Source organism: Pipistrellus kuhlii, unplaced genomic scaffold, assembly GCF_014108245.1.
Source record: "Pipistrellus kuhlii isolate mPipKuh1 unplaced genomic scaffold, mPipKuh1.p scaffold_m20_p_13, whole genome shotgun sequence".
Lineage (NCBI taxonomy): Eukaryota > Metazoa > Chordata > Mammalia > Chiroptera > Vespertilionidae > Pipistrellus > Pipistrellus kuhlii.
The window spans coordinates 20,414,168-20,421,266 of record NW_023425438.1 but is presented as its reverse complement, the minus strand read 5'-3'; the positions used below and the strand labels follow the sequence as shown (position 1 = coordinate 20,421,266).

Below are 7,099 nucleotides of genomic sequence, written 5' to 3'. Positions count from 1 at the left end.
TAATAGGGTTCCAGCGAGAGAGAGTGTTGCTTCTCCTAATATCTATTTAACCTGCTCTAAGACCCCAAAGGGCAGATGCAGGTCAACAATTCAAATGTCCTGCCCTCTCTGAGGCCAGAACCAAGCGCAGCTGGCAGATGGGAGTTCCAGGAGTTGAGGCAAGCTGAGAGGCTTGGGTTACTCAGGATGGCTTCAACTCTGGGAGAAAAGAAGGAACCTTCATCTCTGTGGTGGGAGAACTGGAGACACTTTAGTCTAGAAGCCTTGAAGAGATGAGAGGCACAAGTGAACGGACAGGGTAGAATTTGGGACACCCCCAGGGCCATGCGGCAGCTGTGGATCAGATGATGTCAGACATTTTCAAATGCTGGGCATGGCGGTGGGCAGGAGAAAGCAAAAGAAACCTAGGCACAGTCCAGGCTGCCCCATGTGGCTTCATAGCATCAGGGATGGGGCTGTTAGCCAGTCTGGCTGCCCAGAGCCTGTGTTCTAGCCCACCCTGGCTCTTCAATGGCTACCTGGCTTTGGACCAGCCCTTTCATCGCCGTGCCTCAGTTTCCCTATCTATAGCAGGGGGTGGTGATGGTGAAGGAGAGGATAAAAATACACAGGGTGTGGAAAATGCATAGTACAAGGAAGGAGCTAGCCTGGGAGGGGTGACCGCTATGGGGACCACTGGCCAAGTCTTGCCAGCTGAGTTCCACCTTGGGCTGGGAGCCAGCAGGGTTTATAACCACAAATAATCCTGAGAAGGCTGTTGAGCCACAATGCCCTACAACCAGGCAGCCCTGGCCCTATGCTCTGTCGGCTGGGGGCCTGCTGTCTCCCGGGAAGGGGAGCGCTGGCTGGACTGATGTGCTTGCCCTGAGAGATCCCGGCTGGCCCGCTCTCTCTCACCCCACTCCTTCCTGCTCGTGTGTTTGGGATTAACATGTATCCCTTGAATCTTTTCATTTTTCTACTGAGATGGAAACTTGGCCTGAGACCAGGCCTGGACGTGCTCGCGGTGTGGCTGGGCTCAGGCCAAGTCCACGGTAATTGCAATCACATGTGAGGCCTCGCTGGCTCGCTGGGCACGGGGGCTGGGGAGACACACAGCTGCCAGAGGGAAGGGCGCTGGGCCCGTGTCTGGGCTCTGGGTGAATGTGCAGACAGCCTGGCCTTGGGCTCCTGCCCTCATTTCTCTGACACCCAGTTTCCTCAGGGATAGACTGAAGGCTTATTTTAAAGGGCTTGGCCTAGAGGACCAACGAGGACTCTGCCTAGGCTCTGGGAATCTGGGCGATCATGAGGTAGGGACCAGCTCTCCTGTAGCCCTTCAGTCTTCCCAGCCCTGGCCTGGCCTTACATGCTCACAGAGAGGGGCCACGGCCAGGGTGTGGCAGGGGGCTCCAGGAAAGCCTGCCTCAGCCCTGCCTCCTACACAGAGAGGCTTTCTCAGAGGACATGGAGCATGGAGGGTTCTCTGAGGCAGTGGGAGCTGAGACTGTCATTATCCCATGAAGGTATGCTCAGGGGTAACTGGGGCCTAAGATGCAGGTGGGGTTGAGTGTGCTTAGAGAAGGTCTGGACGACTACATTGGCTGCCTGGTGCAAGGGCAAGCCTGATGCCCATCCTTCATCAGCCCAGGGGCTGGCACTGCCTCCTTGCTTTACTCTCTAGTGTAATATTACTCTGAGCACCGATGGAGCAGCCAAAGGGTTCTTCCCCCAACAGATTATTGTTCCCTGCCCCCCCCCACCCCCCATTCTCAGGAAGCTCAAGAATTAGGAGCAGTTGAGGAGCTTTGGACAGTGGTTACCGGGCTAATGGCACCCCCCAGAGCTATGGCAGTGGTCGCCAACCAGGTCTGTGAGGGCCGAAGGGTTGGCAACTGCTGTTCTCTGGCACAGTGTCTGAGCAGGCTGTGAGGAGAGTTTCTCCAACTTTGCATAGCCTTTGGGGTTTCTCTTCACCTCTCCCCTTTCTACTTGTACACGTGTCTCCTTACACTTCTTCCTTTGTCAGTCTCTCTTATTTCCTCCTCCTGCTGCTTTCCCTTTCCCTCATGTTCTTCTTTCCTCCTTTCTAGGAGGAGAAGCAGTATGGCTGCGTGGAAAGAGAATGGCTTGGGAGTGACCTTGATGAGCCTCAGGCTTCTAATCTATGAGACTGGGATAGTAATAGCCTCACCTTGGCATTGCTGGTAAGACTAAATAGGATGAAATATAGAAAATTTTAGGCAGCACATAGAAAAGTATCAATAAAAAGCAGCAAATACTATTATTTACATAAAATATCAACTGAAATTTGTCTTAAAAGATTAGTTGGACTCACTCTGGCTTGTGTGGCTCAGTTGGTTGAGTATCATCCCATGCACCCAAAGGCTGCCAGTTCAATTCTGCTCAGGGCATATGCCCCGATTGCAGGCTTGATCCCCAGTATGGGGCATGAAGGAGGCAGCCAATCGATGTTTTTTTTTTTCTCTCTCTCCCTTCCTCTCTCTCTCTCTCTAAAAAAATCAATTTAGATAATTGTTAAAAAGATTAGTTGGACTTGATTAACATTTGTTCCCATTCTTTATAAAAATCAAGTAATTTAAACTTTTTTTCTTCCTTGCTCCCTTAAAATTGGAATGACCCTACTCAAGTAGATTGCCCTATGTGTCCACAGTCCTAGAGGGAAGGAGGCCTCTGGCCTCGAGCTGGCCCTGTGGACTGCCCCCCCCCCCCCCCCCCCCGGCTCCCTGTGGTGATGGTGGGTGTGGCAAAGGGGCTTTTCTTTCTGGAACAGGCCTCAGAGGAGACCTTTGATGCTCACCTTGTGGTTCTGTGGCCACACACCCAAGATGGCTCCTGCCAAACAAACAAACAACAAACATCCAAACAATGGTTTGAGGGCCAGTTTGTCACTTTATAGAAAACCTTTCTAGGAGGAATCTTTTACACTCCAGAAGTAAAACAGGAGCTACTCGAGATACCCCAGCTACGCAGGGTTTTAACACTGGAGATTTGGAGGCTCATACAGCTGACGGGAGGGCTGGGTGAAGGCAGGTCAGGGAAGCCACCCTCAGACCCCATAACATTGGGAAGAGCCAGATTTGCAGAGAGGATGCTGGGATCAGCTTTTTCATTAGGGTGGTGCCAAATGCGAAGAAAGAAGCCCCAGTCCTCCCCGAAGCTGAAGTCAAAGCAAAATCTTTGAAGACAAAGAAAGCAGGGCTGAAAGGCGCCCACAGTCACGAAGAAGAGAAGACCCCCCCATCACCCACCTTCTGCTGGGGTGAAGACTGCAGCTCTCAGGCAGCCCCAGGATCCTGGGACGTGCGCCCTGGGGAGAAACCAGCTTGACCAGCACACCATCATGAAGCTCCCCTGACTGCGAGTCAGCCATGACAGAGAAAGAAGACAACTGTATCTTTGTGTTCACTGTGGATGCCAAGGACAATGAGCACCAGCTCAAACAGGCTGTGAAGAAGCTCCATGACATTGACATGGCCAAGGTCGACACCCTCATCAGGCCTGAAGGAGAGAAGAAGGCATATGTTTGACTGGCTCCCAACTACGATGCTTTGGATGTTGCCAACAAAATTGGCCTCATCTAGAATGTGTCCAGCTGGCTAATTATAAATAAAAAAATGTTTCACTGTAAAAAAAAAGAAGAAGAAGAAGAAGAAGAAGAAGAAGAAGAAGAAGAAGAAGAAGAAGAAGAAAGAAAGATGCTCAGTTCATCCAAGTCTGTAGTGCCACCAAAGTGAGCCACTTAAAAGTGGGTGTGGCAAAACACACCCTGTGTGAATACTACAATTAAATGTCCTGCTTTTTAAACTTAACATTCTGTTGTAGGCATTTTCATTTGCCAGTGGTCTTTGTGAACTTCTTAGCTGCATTGTATTTCACTGAGTGGATAGGGCAAACTTTAGTTTACCATTTTTTTTGCTTTTGGACATTAAAACCATATTAAAATCTCAGCTTTTGTTTGTTTGCTTGTTTTTTGTTTTTTGTTTTTTAGTGCTGCAATGAGCATCTTTGTACATCTAATTCTTCTCACATTTTGGAACTTTGGCATAAGTCCCCAGCAATAAGATTACTCTGTTGAAGAGACCATTGTGTTCCCAGTTCTCAGTATCTTATCGTCAAATTAGTTTCCTGAACAATTGTAAGGTAAAATTGTTATCCTGCCTACGTGAGCACTCTATCAATTGAAATGCTTTTTTCTATTTAACTTTGCATTTCTTTGGTGATTAGCTAGGTTGGGCATTTTTGTGAAAATCCATTAGGAGTTATAATTTCTTTTATGTAATAAATCACTCTTTCTTATGTGAAATAAGAAAGAGTGATTAACATTTGCCTATTTACATATGAAGCTTCTTTGTTTTTCAACTATCAGTTTGTATGAGATCTTTATGTACTATTCCCTCCTCAGAACTTTTTAGGAGTGGGGCAGAGTAAAGATAAATAAAAACAGGTAATAATGTTTTATTTTCCTTATTTGTTGTCAATATTTCTCCCCACTTGCCCCTTTTTCAGTCCTTTTTAATGCACAAAATTTACATTTTTTGCAGTCAAATGTGCTAATCTTTCCTTTGTGATTTCATGGATGATCTCCAAGTTTAATGAAAGACATTCTCCCTCCAAAGATTTGATGAGTGCTTGTCTCTCTGCTAGTTTTCCTAGGTTTTTATAAAAGTATGTAACTCTTTAATCTCTGTAAAATTTCTCTGAAAAAGCTCCCTCTGCTCTGAGGAAGGGGATGATTTCAAAGCATAAGTTTCTCAAACTCAGCAATTTCCTTCCCTGGTTTTCTTGGTTGTGCCGGAGCCTGGGGTTGCAGGCTGACCACCTCTCAGAGGCCAGCTGTTCGAGGGAGGAAGGGGTCACACAGAATCAGAATTGAGCCAGACCCCCATCCGAAAGGCAGCACAAGGAGACGAATGAACATAACTTGGAGCCCGAGTTTGACCTCTGGCTGGGTGTGGACTCTCAGCCTCCCGTTCTCCCTCTGAAAAAATGAGCCAAAAGATCTTGACTGATAGGGCTGCTGTGAGGACGATAGGAGATGAGGTACAGAAAGTTCTAGAATACCACTTGGTCTATCATGAATCTCCCAGGGCCCTGCCTTTGCATTGGCTTGGCTCTTGGGTCCCACTCACGCCCAAAGGTGTTCCTCACAGTAGACCTTGGGCAGACTACCAGAATAATCAAGAATTTACTTTTTTAAGTGAGAAAAATGGAGCTCGGGATGGTGTTCTCAGTGTTTAGAGCGTTGGCGTGAGCATTGAAGGATCGAGGGTTCGATTCCCAGTCAAAGGCATGTACCTGGTTTGCAGGTTTGATCCCAGGTCTGTCTGGGCTCCTGGGATAGGAAACCAATCAATATGTCTCTCTCACATAGATGTTTCTCTCCCTTCCTTCCACTCTCTCTGAAAAGCAATGGAAAAAATATCCTTGGATTAGGATTAAAAAAAAAAACAAGAGAAAGTGAGGCAGTGAAGTCTGAGGTTAAACGGCAGAGTAGCAGGTACCTTGATGGCCTGGATACAGTGTCCTCCCGCATCACTTCGCCTCGTGGCACCTCAGGTCCTTTGATTCCTCCAATGTGAGATGGAGCAAGTTGTCCTATCATCTCTACTGCGGAGGGGTTACTTGATGATCAAAGGAAAGGCTCTGAACAAGGCCATGGAAAAATCCAGAGGCAAGGTAGAGTCCCCAGGGGCCACTCTGTCCACTCCTCCCTCCGCGTGGGCACAGACGAAGCCTTGTGTTAGCTCCGTGAGGCTCCCTGCCCCTGAGCCCCGGGAAAACCACCGAAGCCTCTGTGAGGGCCCCTGTGCTCCTGGCTCACCAGGCAGGAGGCCAGGGCTGGCTGAGGCCCCAGGAAGCAGAGCCTGGAGGTGAGCAGCGCCCGGCCCAGCTGTGCTCAGCTTGGAGCAGCTTCTGAAGACTCAGAGGGCCAGGGTGAGGAGGAACCTCAGGTCAGCCAGGCCACCCCCACTTCACAGTAGTGCAAGTTCAGGTTCAGGGCGGGGAGCCAGTTAGGGGCAGTGGCAGACCCTGGGCCGGAGATCCTGCTCCCAAGTCCAGTACACTTTCCACTTGGCCTGCTGCTGCAGCGGCCTCTGTGGGAAGGGCTCCTCTGACCCTTCTGGAAAATTCTTTGCAATCTGATGACATCTGAGCGGAACTGCACAATGTTAGAGTATCAGAGTGTTTTGACAAGCTCTAGCAAAGCACGAAGAACAAGTTGCTCCACAGTCCGGAGGGAATTTCCTGCGAATAGACTTTTTCAGGTAGGGAAGAGAGGGTTCTGAGCAGGAACATGGCCTTACTGGAGCAGCTGGAAGAACGCGGGGGCAGTAGCCGGAGGCAAAGCTGGTAGAGAAAACTTGGTGCCACCACCCCACCTTGAACTGGTCCACCCCAGCCCAAGGGGTTGGTATCTTTGGGGGAACATGGTTTTCTGGTCAATACTCTCTATCCCCTTCCTCACCCTCTACCTCGAGCCACCTCCTTCCTCAGTGTGGATGTGGGTGTCAGCCGCTGTCCTCCTGGGCAGAAGGCTTCGGGCGGTCCCAGCACAGGGGCACGTGATCTGATGGGGAACGAGAACACTGTAGATCTATTGAATAAGTTATCCTTCAGAGACTGGAACATATGGTTTCCAGAAGCATCAAGGCACTGGTTTCCTGCAGAGGGGGGAGAGAAAGTGTTGAAAGGGTGGGCAAGGTCAGGGGAGTGGAGGTAAGATCTACCTGGCACTAGTCCCGACTTCCTTAGGGCTGGCGGGGGGAGGACACTGCCTGCCTACAAGTGTGGGTCAGCTCCTCCTAGACCCTGGGCCCCCCCCCCCTGCCCTCTGGGGACCCTGCTCCCAGCACCTTTCCTGCAGCATCAGCAACAAGCTTCTGTTTCTGCCCATCTCCCTGGTGCAGCTCATGCCACCCACCAAAGTGAGCCTGTGGCCAAATGCTCCCCTCCCTCTGTCAAGAGATGTGTGTGAGGGAAGGGAAGTAAGGTCTTCCTAGTCCCCAGGCTGGATGGCAGGGCCCCGAACTCACCAGCCAATTGCAGATGTGCCTTCAGGATTGGGCCCAGAATGCCAAAGTTGACTCATGCTGGC

The 7,099-nt window shown here is 50.0% G+C and overlaps 1 pseudogene; it reads left to right on the top strand.

Annotated features, from left to right (window-relative positions):
• The first annotated feature begins 1,287 nt into the window (after positions 1–1,287).
• LOC118717751 lies at positions 1,288–3,584 on the top strand (annotated as a pseudogene).
• Positions 3,585–7,099: the final 3,515 nt, after the last annotated feature.